This window comes from Mustela nigripes, chromosome 16 (assembly GCF_022355385.1).
Source record: "Mustela nigripes isolate SB6536 chromosome 16, MUSNIG.SB6536, whole genome shotgun sequence".
Lineage (NCBI taxonomy): Eukaryota > Metazoa > Chordata > Mammalia > Carnivora > Mustelidae > Mustela > Mustela nigripes.
This window is the reverse complement of record NC_081572.1, coordinates 45,799,927-45,814,531: the sequence shown is the minus strand read 5'-3', so window position 1 is coordinate 45,814,531 and position 14,605 is coordinate 45,799,927. Positions and strand designations below refer to the sequence as shown.

At 51.9% G+C, this 14,605-nt stretch overlaps 1 protein-coding gene across 5 annotated transcripts in view; it reads right to left on the bottom strand.

The window, feature by feature from the left end:
• The window catches only part of RAP1GAP2 (RAP1 GTPase activating protein 2), a 230,349-nt gene that overhangs the window by 189,629 nt on the left and 26,115 nt on the right, over nt 1-14,605 (bottom strand). The window contains exon 1 of one of the 5 annotated variants that reach the window (XM_059379936.1): nt 13,557-13,759. The exons of the other annotated variants lie outside the window; for them this stretch is intronic. The gene's annotated coding sequence lies outside the window, so the exon portion shown is untranslated. Of the gene's footprint in view, nt 1-13,556; nt 13,760-14,605 lie in introns of those variants that run through there. 5 annotated transcript variants of the gene reach the window in all.

The following is a 14,605-nucleotide window of genomic DNA, read 5'->3' as shown; positions in this document are numbered from 1 at the left end:
GAGGACACTGATGCACAGAAATATCAAGGAACTTGACCAAATTTGCCCAGCACAATGGTAGCCAAGTTAGGTAGGACGCTGGAGACTGAGTTATCAGTCATTGTCCTATATGACACCCTGTACCGGTGCCAATGGCCAAATCAACCTACACAAGGGCCCAATTCATGCAGCACCCATTTTACAGACAGGAAAACTAAGGACCTGGAAACACAGCACAGCTCAACAGCTACCAGGACAAAGTCAGAAAGAGCAAGTCCCCGCATCCTTCTAATACCAGGCAAGATGAGCTCCTTCCCTCCTGAGTTTGCTCCTTGCCCCATCCACAGAGCCAGCTTGGGGTCACCAAATCACAAGGCCCTGGTTTCTGTGCTGGAGGCCTGTGGGTGTTCCTGGTCCAGGTGACGGGCAAGTTCCAGCCAGAGCCTTAAGCCCAGGACAGAGCTCCGGGGGACCCAGCCAGCTATCCAGGCTTTAGAGGGATGTGGAGCTGAGAACGCCAGCTGGGATCAGAAGAGGAAGCAGTCCAAGTCCCTGCCAACAGCTCCTGAGCCAGGTCTACAGGCCCTTGGGGGCAGGAGGGAAGGAAGTGACCATGGGGTTTCCTCTGCTTGGACAGCTCTGTCCTCACAGCCACTAGTGGGAGCTGAAAGAGGAGACAAACTCCTTTTCCAGGCATGGGGATGAGCAGTTATGGGAAGCTCAGAAAACAGAGGCCCCTGGAGAAGCAGGCACTATGTCATTTGGCCTAGATCCTCCCCTGTCCACATGGTATGACCTGGCACCAGCAGTGACCAGCAGCGGCTCAGCTTTCTTCCCACCCTGACCACTGAACCGCCCAGAGCAGGCCACATACTCCTCAGGGGCTTCCGCTGACCTTTCCTCAAAGGGGAGGCTAGATTCACCCCTGCTTCCTTCATAAGCCAACTGAGGACAAAGGATAGTGGCAGAGAAGGACACGGATCTCCAGGAAGACAGGGTGGAATGGCATTCAGACCCAGCAAACCCGAACTGGTGAGAAATCCACACTTTGGGATGGCGACAAATGCACATCTAAGATCTGCACTGTGATTTAGGCTGCACTGATCACTTCCCCACACGCACTCTCAGGGGCCAGAATGAATTTCTCATTGCACAAGTTCTGCAAAGCAAGACGGTGATGAAAATTTGCAAGAGCAATGCTAGTGAAAACCGGACTCCTGACCCCTGACTGCACGGTTTATTCTGACCTGCTCAGTACTGCCTGCCAAAAGAACTGCTCACAACACATGGCTGTGGACTGAACCGCTATCAAATGGACCACAACTTAAAAGTGTTTAAACAGGACACCTAGTGGGCTCAGTCCATTAGGCATCTGCCTTTGGCTCTATTCACAGTCCTAGGGTCCTGGGATCCAGCCCTACATCAGGCTCTCTGCTCAGTGGGGTGTCTGCTTCTCCCTCTGCCTGCCTCTCCCCCTACTCATGCTCTCTCTCTCACTCACTCTCTCTCTCTCTCTCTAAAATAAATAAAATCTTTTTAAATAAATAAATAAAGTTGTTTAAATAATAACAAGGTATCCCTTTCAGCCATCAGATGGTAAAGGTTAAAAGAAACCTTGACAATGGTATGAGGATATAAGGGAACAGGACTACCATCATTAGTGTAGATATTTGGCAATATCTATCAAAATTTTAAGTGCACACGCCGTTCATGCCAACAGTTGTTTTGTTTTTAAAGATTTTATTTATTTATTTGACAGACAGATCACAAGTAGGCAGAGAGGCAGACAGAGAAAGAGGAGGAAGCAAGCTCCCTGCTGAGCAGAGAGCCCAATGCGGGGCTCGATCCGAGGTCCCTGGGATCATGACCTGAGCCAAAGGCAGAGGCTTTTACCCACTAAGCCACCCAGGTGCCCCTTGTGCCAACAGTTTTGTCTTCAGAGATTTATTCCACATATAAACTCATACAAGTTGACAAGATCTATGCATACAGATGTTAATCACACCATTGTTTGAAACAGCAAATACAAAAAAACCTAAATGACCAACATTTAACTATACTGGAAAACAAGCATAAGATGGGATGCTATGGGGGTGCCTGGGTGGCTCAGTCAGTTAAGTGGCTGCCTTCAGCTCAAGTCATGATCCCAGGGTCTGGGACCAGAGTCCATGTCAGCTCCTTGCTCAGTGGGGAGTCTGCTTCTCCCACTCCCTCAGCTGCTCCCCTGGCTTGTGTTCACGCCCTCTCTCTCTCTCTCTCTCTGTGTGTCAAATAAATAAAATCTTTAAAAAAAAAAAAAGATGGAATATTATGGAGCCACTGAAAAGAAGGCAGAATATATGTGTTGCTATATAAAGATAATCTAAGAATTCAAGTTTAAAAAAAAAAAACAGCTAGGATTTCATTATTTTAAATAAATACAGAAGTTCTTCTTTTTTTTTTTTTTTTTAAGGAGGGAGAGGGAAAGGGTGGGACAGAGAGAGAATCTTAAGCAGGTTCCAGCCTCAGCATGAGCCTGACCTTACCACCCTGAGATCATGACCGGAGCCAAAATCAAGAGTTGGACGCTCAACCAAAATCCTACACATGTCTGGACAATTTTTGGAATGGAACATAAGCAATGGTCCAACACTAGTTACCTCTACTAGTTACAAAAGAATGGGACCAGAAGTAGAAATTTGGGGGGAAGGGACTTTTCACTTATGTTATTTTGTGCTGCTTGTTTTTTGTTCATTGGGGCTTGGTGGGGGGGGGGGGGTTGTCATGAACGTGTTATAATTAAAAGAAAAAGATGTTAAATATATGAATGGTTTGCTTTAAAAAAAAAAAAAAAGGCAGAAACAGTAGCAGCTACAAAGGCTCATTTCTTTAAAACCTTCTTATGCAGGGCCCCTGGGTGGCTCAGTTGTTAGGCATCTGCCTTCAGCTCAGGTCATGATTCCAGGGTCCTGGGATCGAGCCCCGTATCATGCTCCCTGCTCAGCGGGAAGCCTGCTTCTCCCTCTCTCACTCCCCCTGCTTGTGTTTCCTCTCTCGCTGTGTTGTCTCTCTCTGTTAGATATATAAATAAAATCTTAAAAATAAAATAAAACCTTCTTATGCTATTTCAGGCTCAAACAGACACTGATCTCAGTCCTGGGACCATCTCTTCTACTCTGAAGGGAACTTTGTCTTGCCCCAGAAAGAGCAGACTAGGCTCTCTTTCACTGGCTAACTCCAGATGGTTCCTCCATCCACTCTTCTTTTAAGCAAAGAGTCTATGCTTTAATCTTGAGAAAACTCAAAGGAGACCAACATACAATTATGCTGGCGGAAATTTGGATCTGGTGTTCATTTTACATTAGTGTATCAAGTTTATGGAAATTCACCCATACCCTTAAAATCTGTACACTTTCTGTATGTGTATTATGCTTTAATAAAGAGGTTTGTTTTTTCTTTTTTTTTAAGATTTTATTTGTTTATTTGACAGACAAAGATCACAAGGAGGCAGAGAGGCAGGCAGAGAGAGGGGAGGGGGAGAAGCAGGCTCCCTGCTGAGCAGAGAGCCCCATTCGGGGCTTGATCCCAGGACCCTGGGACCATGACCTTAGCCGAAAGCAGAGGCTTTAACAAACTGAGCCACCCAGGCGCCCCAAAGAGGTTTGTTTTTTCATACACATGCTTTTTGACCTCGCAAGTCTGTTCCCAATTCCACAACCTCCCAAGGAGAAAAAAATCAGCCAAGTTTTACCTTCAAGGGTCTCCTGTACACTGCTGTCGTAACTATGAAACTATGGAAATGACCTAAATTACTGACAGGGTAAATTCAAGAAAGATCCTACCCCCCAACAACTGAGTCCATTCCAGTCAATATAAAGTATAAGTACAGGGGCGCCTGGTGGCTCAGTGGGTTAAAGCCTCTGTCTTTGGCTCAGATCATGATCTCAAGGTCCTGGGATCAAGCTCCATATCAGGCTCTCTGCTCAGCAGGGAGCCTGCTTCCTCCTCTCTCTCTGCCTGCCTCTCTGCCTACTTGTGATCTCTGTCTGTCAAATAAATAAATTTTAAAAATCTTTTTAAAAAAATAAATAAACAATAAAAAATAAAAGGAAGCAAAAGGAGGCAAGAAAGGGGATAGTCCCAGTGTTATAAGTTACTGGTTTTCAAATGCACTGGGCGTGAGAGTCACCTGGGGCTTAAAATAACATGGGTTCAGGGGCATCTAAGTGGTTCAGTCATTACACATCTGTCTTGGGCTCAGGTCATGATCCTGGAGTCCCAGGATCAAGTCCCGCTTCGGGCTCCCTGCTCAGAGGGGAGCCTGCTTCTCCCTCTCCCACTCCCCCTGCTTGTGTTCCCTCTCTGGCTGTCTCTTTCTGTCAGATAAATAAATTTAAAAATCTTTATTTTTAATTTTTTTTAATTAACAAAAATAAATAACAAGGTTCAAATTCCAGCACTGTTGCTTACCAGCAGTGTGACCCTGGGCAAGTCCTTCAACTTCTCTATGTCTCAGACCAGACTCCCCATCTATAAGGGGTGAACGGTGAGGGGTATATGAAGCCTTCAGAGGGGTACCCAGCATAGACCTACATGTGTGTTAGCCCGTGGGACTGCTAAAATCCTGACTCCATCATTCTGGGTTAGGGCCAGGGAATCTGCATGCTTAACAAACTCCTCTGACAGCTCTGGCTCTGGCCCAGTGAGGAATACTGGAAGGAACTCCACTACAATGTTCCCATTATTTCTGGTGGCCCTGAAACTATCTGCAGGAAGTCTTAGGCACTAAGAACTGTCTGAAAGAGATCTCTCTAAAGGAGATCTCAGAACCCCCTCTTCCAACTCTGTCCATCCTCCATTCTCCATTCTCCATTCAGCTAGGTCACTCCCAACCCTCCCCTACACCTGCAGAGACTCTCCTGAATGGCCAGAGTGTGGGCATCAGCACCCTCTGCAGGCACCTCTGGGTAGTACAAGTAGGAAAAGGGGGCATCTCGCTTGTATTTCTTGGATGGCAGCCATACTGCCCCCTGACATAAGGGATTGGGGGTTGGGGGAAGCCTATGTCTTGCAGGAAGGAGATAAGCAACAACAGCCTGGTGTCAGAACACACAGGTTCCAGCCCTGACTCTGACGTTAAATATAGCTGAGGAGAAACCACTTCAGCACCCTCCAACTCCATTTTTTTTTTCATCTGTAAAGAGTAACGGCATTCATTTCTCGAGACTCTCCCGTGAACCAGTTACATCATACTTTCTACTTTATTTTATCCTGGCCACAACCACATTCTCTCTCCCGGTGAGGAAATGGAGCCAGAGAGAAGTTAAGGAACTTGCCCAAGGTCACAGGGCTGGTGGTGGGTGGCAGTGACAGGATTCAAACCCAGAGGCCTGGCCTGTAACTCAAGGGCAGTATTAGACGTGAACTAGCGCCAGGCTGGGCGCAAGAAAACAGATTCTTCCTGGGCCCCCACCAGTGCCGAGCTGAGGAGCAGCCCCAGCCTGGGCCAGAAGGAACACACCCTGGGATTCCTCCCCAGGGCCTGACAGACAGGCTGGGGAGGGAGCCTTCCAGAAGAGGAACAGTGACTCAGGTGGAGGCAGGTGGGAGGGAAGACAGAGGAGAATCAAGGCACTCCCTCAAACACAGCATGCTCATGATGTACTTATCATGATCCCCTGAATAAAGGTGGCAGTCCTAGTGAGGCTTGGCCTCCCAGGCCCAGAGAAATCCTGCTGGAGTCCCAGCCTTGTGACATCGCTATCAATACTTGTCCCTTGCCCCTTTGAAGGGAGCATGGCTAACTAAGGATGACACAACAAATGGAGACAAGCAAGGCCTTTTCCACTCAAGGTCCCCTCTTCTGTCCCCACTGCTAGACCCACCCTCAAGAGGCCTCTGAACAGTGAGGTGCCACCTGTACTGCACATAGATGGGTGGGAAATTGGTGCTGGATCCTTCAGCGTGGTGAAAGCCTGAACCAATGCCCCACTTGGGGCTGGGGATCTCTAAGTGGAACTACAGACCCTGCTAAAGAAACAACCCAAACAAGTAGATGCTAATGTTGTCCCCATTTTACAGATGGAAAAACTGGGGCACAGAGAGACTACGTAATTGGCTCAAGGTTACACTCCTAGGTTGTAACTGTGGCAGATGGGTCGTATTTCCCAAAGACAGCCACACCACCCCACAATACAGCCCCATCCCACTTGCTCTTATTGCCATGGAACACTGTCCTCCTCCATTGAGAGGTGGCATCTCCGTTCCCTCCTCCTGGATCCGTGTGGGTCTGGCTGGGACTACAGCAGGAGCAATGCTGCATCATCTCTGAGACCAGGTAAGAAAAGGCAAAAATAGCTTCTGCTGGCTCTTTCCTGGAATTCTTGCCCCTTAACCCAGCCACCATGCTGAGAGGAAACCCAAAGTAGCACAGGGGGAGGTGGCCTTTGCAACAAGAAGACTGAGCCCACAGAGAAGCCTGCATAGTAAGGAACTGCATCCTCAAGCCAAGAGCCAGCATTAAATGCCAGACGTGAGCAACTGAGCCTTCAGACCATTCTGATCCCTGCTCTGAGCCACCCCAGATGATGACTGCTCTGCCCCAAGTGCAGATTCTGGAGCAAAATAAATACTGCCTTTGTTTTCAGCCGTGAGCTTGTGGACAGTTTGTGATGCAGTATGAAATAACCAGAAGAGAGGCAGAGCCAGAACTGAACCCAGCAAGCCAGCTTCAGAGCCTGTGCCCCTGGCCACCCGGCGATGGTCTCTGCCGCCTGAGAGACAGGACAGAGGGGGTGAGAGCCTGGGCCTTGAGGCAAATGTATCTTCATATACTCATTCTCTCATTCATTCATTCAGTAGGTGCTTATTTACTGCATCCCGAGATAGTGTGATTTATAAGAAATACATGTTTGGTCTTTGTCTACCGTTCCTGGCTCACAGCTCCCCAAACCCTTGGAATTTCATAAGTGCCGAGAGTGATAAGGGTGTCCTGTCATGTGAATGAGGTAACTTTTAGAAGCACCAAGGGTTGGAGGCTGGTTGCCAAGAGAACCAATCATGTGATTAGAGGGTTGGAACTTTTAGTCCCACCCCTGACCTCCAGAGAGCTGAGAGGAGCAGGAGACTGATTCAATCGCCAATGGCTAATTTAATCAATTGTGGCTATGTGAGGAAGCCTCCATAAACATGCACAAGGACAGGGCTGGGAGAACGTCCGGGTTGGTGAAAATGTGGAAAATGGGGAGAGAGCATACCCTCTCCCCTCTCCCCACACACTGTCCCACACACCTCTTCCACCTGCCTATTCTTGACTTACATCCTTTCATAATAAATGGGTAATCTAGTAAGGAAAATAAACTCTGAGTTTGGGAGCTGCTCTAGCAAATTTCCCCAACCTGAGCAGGAGGAGGTCCTGGGAAGCTCTTTTGCATTGTCAGGGGTCAGAAGCACAGGACAACCTGGGCTTGTGACTAGCCTCTGTTAGACTGAACCCTTCCCCTGTGGAACACAGGGCTATCTCTGGGTGGGTCGTGTCAGAATCGAGTTGAATTCTCATTATCCCTGTTGGTGTCCAAAAATTGTTTCATTATATATAAGGCAAGACTTACCCATCCAATCACAACCACAACCACACACACAATGGAATTGGTCTCAGACCATCTCTGCTATGTTCCAGACTCTGCTAGTGCTGAGGATAGAATGGTGAACAAGGCAGATCCCTGCCCCACGGGGAATGGGAGGGAGGAGGTGAAAGAGGAAAACTGGTAGGATCCAAAGGTGCCTGGGTGTGTGAAGAGACCTGTTTGGAGAGGGTGACTGGGACAGCCATTCGGAAGGGGAGACGGCAAGGACAAAACAGTCCAGCTTTGTGAAGAGTGAATGGAACAGCAGCAAATGTAAAGAACAGAGCTGGCGGGCTCCGCTACTTACTAGCTCTGTGATCTCGGGGAAGTGACCCAGCCTCTCTAAGCCTCTACTTCTTCATAAAATGGGGATACTTTCAGAACCCACGTCATAGCATTGCTCTGAGGAGCCAAGGAGCTAACACATGGATGGTGTACAGTCCAGGACCTGGCTCAGGAAGAGCTCCAGAAATATAAATGATTGTGGTGACAGGAATTATTCGAGGTGAAGGGCCCCCATAGAATGCTCAGAGCCCCCAGAGACCACTCTGCTCCCTATCAGAAACTGCTGGCCACAGCAACCAGGACGTGGACAGTAGGGGGGGCCTCCCACGGCCGCACTGATACTCGGACCCCTGGGCAGCGGGGGGGAGGGTTCAAGTGTGTGGGGCACGCACACACTTCCCTGAAGCATGCTGACACATACAGCCAGGCTTCAGTCCACCCCTTGCAGCCGTTCCTGACTCATCTCCTCAATCCAGGGCTCATCCACCTGCCACTGGATGTTCAGAGCTCAAAGGCTGGGGCTGGAAGGTGCACCAATTATCCCTCCCAGGCCCTGCCCCAAAGGCAATGCCCCTTCCCCACCCCAAGTCAGTGGGGAAGAAGCAACTCCCTCAAGGCAGAGGGAGGTACAAGGACAGGAAACTTGGAGAGAGGGCAGAGCACGGCAGGGCAGAAGACTCACGAGCCACAGGGGGCCAGGCAATCATGCTGGGGCCAAGTATCACCAGCCATCAGACCTGCATCTTTGAGGACTCTGGAGGGCGCCCAGTGAGTGGCCGACATGCATACCCAGGGGAAAGCAAAGGAACATACAACAAAGCACAACAATGCACACAGGGACACACACATACAGAGATGCGCAGCAACGTGCCCTCCAGACACGCGTGCACAGCTCCCTGTGCCCAGCCGCCTGTCCCTCCCCTCCTGGTCTTGCTCACTACTGGTCATCTCATCAGCAAGGTCCCCCAGGGACCTGTGCCTGCTGCCATCTGCTGACCCAGACCTGGCAGAGCCCAGTCAGCAGACCAAGCATAATTAAGGAAGCAGGCTGCCAGGCCTGGATCGGAACTGGAGAAAGGGACGGGAAACCAGCTGGCTCTGAGACCCCAGCACGGCCAGGGCCAGGGGCTCAGCACATTTTGCTTTCAGGCCGAGTCCCCCAGAACCCAAGCCTTGCCTTGGGGTCCCACCTGCCATGGGAGTCCCTGTGGCAGGTGGAAAGGAATCCCCCTTATAACTATACACAAGTCCTGAAGGGTTGTGGCAAGCAGAGCAAAATAAAAAATAAATAAATAAAATAAAAACCAACTACAGCATCGCTGATTAAGATCAGACATGAAGCAGAACTTCCTACTAGAGAAGCACCGAAGCACTCAGAGAAAGGTGTGAGCAAGAAGAGACAGTCATGTGGCTCCATAAAGAAGTCCTCTTTAAAAAGGGAAGAGGTGGTGGGGACGACGCCTGGGTGGCTCAGTCAGTTAATGCAACTGAAAATGTTTTTCAAAACTAAAAAAAAGCGTCTGCCTTCAGCTCAGGTCGTGATCCCAGGAGCTGGGATGGAGTCCCGCATCAGACACCCTGCTCGGCAAGGAGCCTGCTTCTCCCCACTGCCTGCCGCTCCCTCTGCTTATGTGTTCTGTCTCCCTGAAAAATAAATAGATAAAATCTTTAAAAAAAACAATAATAATAAATAAACAGGGAGGAGGTAGATACACCAGCATTACTGATTTTTTTTTTTTTTACTAGATTTATTAAAAACAAAAGGAGTCCCAAATTGCAGAGGTCAGAGAGATCTTTAAATGGCTGTAAATGAAGATAGTGGCTGCTGAACATCCCTGGCCTGGGCTGCATGGGACCTTGCCTGCAGGCAAAGGGATGGATGCAGTGACCTCTGGGCTGCCGGCCTGAGCTGCCTGGGCATAAGCACGAGGCAGCTGGACCCTGTCTCCACTGTGTGCCATCTCCCTGAGGGGGTGGCATGTTTCTCAGAAACAGTGGGTAGGCTAGGGACACCAGGGCCACCATGGTACATAGCCTTGGCAGAAGCACATCCTCAACAGGACACAAATGTCTGCAGACAGCATCTAGGCTGCCAGAGCAGGTGGTATGGCCAGAGAAAGGCTGGGAGCCCCTGGGGGGCAAAGGAGGATGAGGAGGCCAAATCTAGGTGCCCCACCCTGAAATACGAAGCCTGTCCGGCCTATGTCCTGGGACCACCAACTAATTCTCAACCACTGTCATCCCTCATCTCATGCTAACCCCCGTCGCTCTCCCAGAGGCCCAGCCTGTCCCTGCCACCTCAGGCACCAGGCTGCCTACCTCGCCCCACAGGCCTGGCTCCTCCTCACTCTTGGCCATCCCCTCCCTTCTCTTTCTGCTATTTTCTTTCTCCTTCTTCCATCCCCTGTACTGAACTCCCCACTGACTGTGGCCCAGACCAGTGCCCACCACCATCTGCCAACTCCACACGCCAGCACCTGCCCTCCTGCCACTCCTCTTCCAAGTACTTGCTTCAAGCCGCCCACACCCCCTCGAGTCCCACTGCCCGCTGCCAGGGACAAGCCCAGCAAGAGGCACCTCCGAGCAGCCGGCCCGGGGGCAGAGCAAGCTGGCTCCAGTCCACAGACTGCACTGCAGGACATTACAGGGGATCTGGGAGATGGGGCCACAGCTCCAGAAGGAACTGCCTGGGGCAGGTGTCTGGCCCTAGAACCCCAGATTCTACTGCCAGGGGCCAGGGGTGGGGAGGGGGGTACATATTTAGAGGTCACTTAATCCACCTCCTCCCCCACTCAAGTTAATGAATGTCTGAGCTCCCCACAATGTGCGTTCTTCCCAACTATACAGAAATACATTTAAGGACGCATTGCCAGGTTCAAAAATTTAATAAATACCTTATTTAATGCTGATAATCCCCGATAAGAAAACTGAGGCTCAGAGAAGACAGGTATTTGCCCAAGGTCATGCAGCATGTTGGATACAGTATGCAGCTTCAAACCCTCTCTGCCACATTTCTTACTCCAGCCACTTCAGCAACAACCAGCCTTCTGCAGCCTTGGAGCTGCAGCACACGGCCCTCATGCAAAACTTCACCAAGGGCTGTGTGGGGCCTTCTCTAAGGCTTCAATGTGGGACGCCCTCAAGAACCCACTTGGGCCTCACACAGGTGTGGCCTGGAGGCATGTGGGAGTTACTGTCCACGGAATCATCCTGTCCAGTGGGGAAGAGAGCTGATGGATGAATGCTTCCCTGTCTCTCTCCACAATGGGGCAGTTCTGAAATGCATTCCATAAGGCTCCTCAGGAGACTGCCCAGGACAGACTGGTGGTCAAAAAAATAATGTACTCTGGGGCACCTGAGTGGCTCAGTTACTTAAGCGTCCAAATATTGGTTTCTGCTCAGGTCATGATCTCAGGGTCATGGGATAGATCCCCAGACCAGGCTCTGCACTCAGAGCCTGCTTGAGATTCTCTCTGCCCCACCCCTCACACTCATTCTCTCTCTTCCTAAAATAAATAAATCTATTTAGAAAATGCATCCTTGGGGCACCTGGGTGGCTCAGTTGGTTAAGCATCTGCCTTTGGCTCAGGTCATGATCTTCGGGTCCTGGGATGGAGCTCCATGTTGTCAGGCTCCCTGATGCGGGGGGAGTCTGCTTCTTCTTCTCCCTCTACTTCTCCCCCTGCTAATGTACACACACACGCACTCTCTGTCTCAAATAAATAAAATCTTTTCTTTTAAATTCATCCTTGTACTGCTTTCCCCTTTTCTATTTTTTTTTTTTTTTTTTTTTTTTGGCAAACTACATCCAACATGGGGCTTGAACTCACAACCCCGAGACCAAGAGTCCCATGCTCCATAAACTAAGCCAAACAGCCGCCCTTCGCTTTCCCTTTTTCCCCTTCATGCCCTCTGCCGTACCCTTGTTTCCCAAGACCACTTCCCAAACAAACCACCATACACAAGCCTTTCTCTCAGCTTCTGCTTTGGGGGAACAGAGGTGGAGGCACAGTGAGAGGATGGTGGGGCTGGAATACGAACCCAGGCTTGAGTAACAACAGGGCCTTTATGCTTAACCAGCTGTTGCTGCTATGACCATCCATCCCAGGGTCCCTTTTCCTCAAGGTTCAAGTCATCCTGAAACAGCAACTCAGCCACACTTGCTCCAGACAAGGTACAGGAAACAGGGAGAAGAGGGTATGAGGGTACCTGCAGGAGGAGGGTCATCTCTCTGGAACTAAAGCCACCTCCCTCAAATTGCTTCAACACCCTAGGTTGAGCAGGAGTCTCAGCTAGGTATGCCCTGGCCCTACCATCTTTAACATCTGCCTCTATCCAGAAACTTCTGTGGCTCTTCAGCTCCAGTCCCCCATCCCAGCCCCCAAACAGGCCCCCCAAGTGCACCCCCACTCTTCAACATCTTTCAAAGGAGAGGGGACCTCAGATAGCTTCTTGAAGCCTGAGCAGCCAGAATTAGCAGAAACCCACACTGCCTCACCCTGGGACTCAGAAAACCAACACACCTGCTTGGAGGTGAGGACAGAGCCTCCCCCGACTCCTGCCCAAGTCACAAAGATGTGATGGGACTTTCCTGGGAGAAATCACTCCTGGGACCTCACAGCCCTGAGTCACTCCCAGCCTCCCTGCCCCACCCCACCCCTACTCTGGCCCCTGTTTGAATCCTCCCTAACCCGTAGCAAAGAGGGGGGTGGTTCTTCCCTCTGCATGGGAAACTGAGGCTTGTGAGGCTTAAGGTAAATTCAGTGTCACAAAGCATGAAAAGAACCCAAGAGTCCTGGCACCCGGCCCAGGACAACCCTATTATTCCCTTAGGGAGGCTGCTCTGAAGGGGACCACTCAACGGAGGCAGATCTCCAGCATTCAGAGCCCAAACCCCACTTGCATATCAATGCCCTTTGGTTAAGAAGGGTGTAGAGGGAGCTACAGGAAACAGATAAGGAGGAAGAAGGATGTCCCCCCAGCCAGCCTGGTCCAGACATGCAGCATCTGGTCGTGGCAAAACCAAGTGGACTATACACAGTCCTGAGGTCCCCTGAACACACACCTGCCCTAGCCCCCCACCCAAGGCTGGCTCTGCCACACTCCCTCACTCAGGGCCTCCAGAAATGAACAGCGGGCTGGTAGCCTGCCCTGCCCCTGTGGTCCATCAACGCCTCTCTGCCAGCAACCCGCCATCCTGGCTGCCTTCTCCGCAACAGGCACAGGTTAGAGTGAGGATGGGGTGGGATTTATGCCCGTTGGAGGGGGGAAAAAAAAAATTAACCCAGACTAGCCCCAGGGTCCCCCTGGATTCCTGGCTGTTTCCTTCCGCCACCACCTGTAAACACCCCACCTCTGACCTCCACCTCGGTCAGCTTCTCTAGCCAAAGACTTTGACGGGAGCTGAGCAACGTCTCTCACACACACACACTGATACGTGATGTGTGTGCGCAATGCCCCACCCGCATGGATTGCCGGGGACAGTCACCCCATCTCCCAAACAGAACCCATTACGCTTAATTGCCCTGTAGAACCGCACCACAGAGCTCGCACACGTACGAGCTGCATTTCTCTTTGCAAACACACGCATTTACACTCACAACATCCACCCCGATTTCACGTTCAGTCACACCCAGGACTCGCGCCCCGACCCAGGCTGTTTCTGGAATCAGCCCCGGACCCACTGACCTTCTCCGATGCACGGCGCCCAGAGCTCACTTCTCGACGTGGACAGAATGTCAACAGTCAGCCACGGCGGCGGCTCACCCCGCCCGTACGCCCGCAACGGCGGCGTCTTACTGTCTCCATCCGGACCCAAGCCCCCTCCCGGCCGCGGGCTTCCCTCGCAGCCCGCCCAGCCGCGTGCGCCGTCACCGCGGCGCGCACACGCGCGCGGCCGGCCGGCGGCTGCGAACGCACAAAGCTGCGCCTTCCGCCACCCGCGGCCGCCCGCACACCTGGCGGGCGCGCCCCCAGCCGCCCGAGCCGCGCGCCCGCGCCTGCTACGGGCGCGCCCGGCCCGCTCCCCTCCGCCGCCGGAGACGCCGCGGCCCGGGGCCCGGCGGGGCCCGGCCCGGCCCGGCTCCGCTCGCCCCGCACGCTGCTGCGCCCCTGCAGAAGGGGCGCACAGGGAGGGTCGGGGGGCGGGCGGGCGCGGCGGGTCCCGAGCGCGGAGCCCGCAGCTGGGAAGCCCTAGTCGCCGCCGGCGTTAGGAAACTGCCTGAGGCGGCTCCTCAGGAACAAAGGCGCGAGGCGGAGCAGGCGCACCCAAGGGACCCCGGGGAGAGGAGGGAACAGCCCACCAGCCCACAGAAGTTTCTGGAGCGTGGGGCCCCGGGGCTGTAGGGAAGGGAGGTGGGGAAAGATCCCAAGGTTCCTGGTCTCCAGCTTTGTGGGGGTGGACCTAGGGAGGAGGTACAGTGTTACCTGGACTTGGAAGTAGGAGGCCTCTGGGATCACCAAACCCCTGAAACTGCCCCTGCTTTGCACCTGGCACCTGGGAGCTTTCCTTCATTCACTCCACAGACTTCTTTCCAGCTTCTGCCAAACCAGGGACGCTCCCGAGGTTGAAGGGGTTGAAGAAATGAAGGGGTCCTGTAGGCAGCCTTTGGGATGCCTCAGTCCTTTTCTTGGTAACCTCCACACCAGGCGGCCTCTGGAACATGGCTTATACACCTCAGGGATGAGAAGCTCCCTCCCTCAGGAGGCAGCCCACACCGTCCTCAGGCAAATCTAAG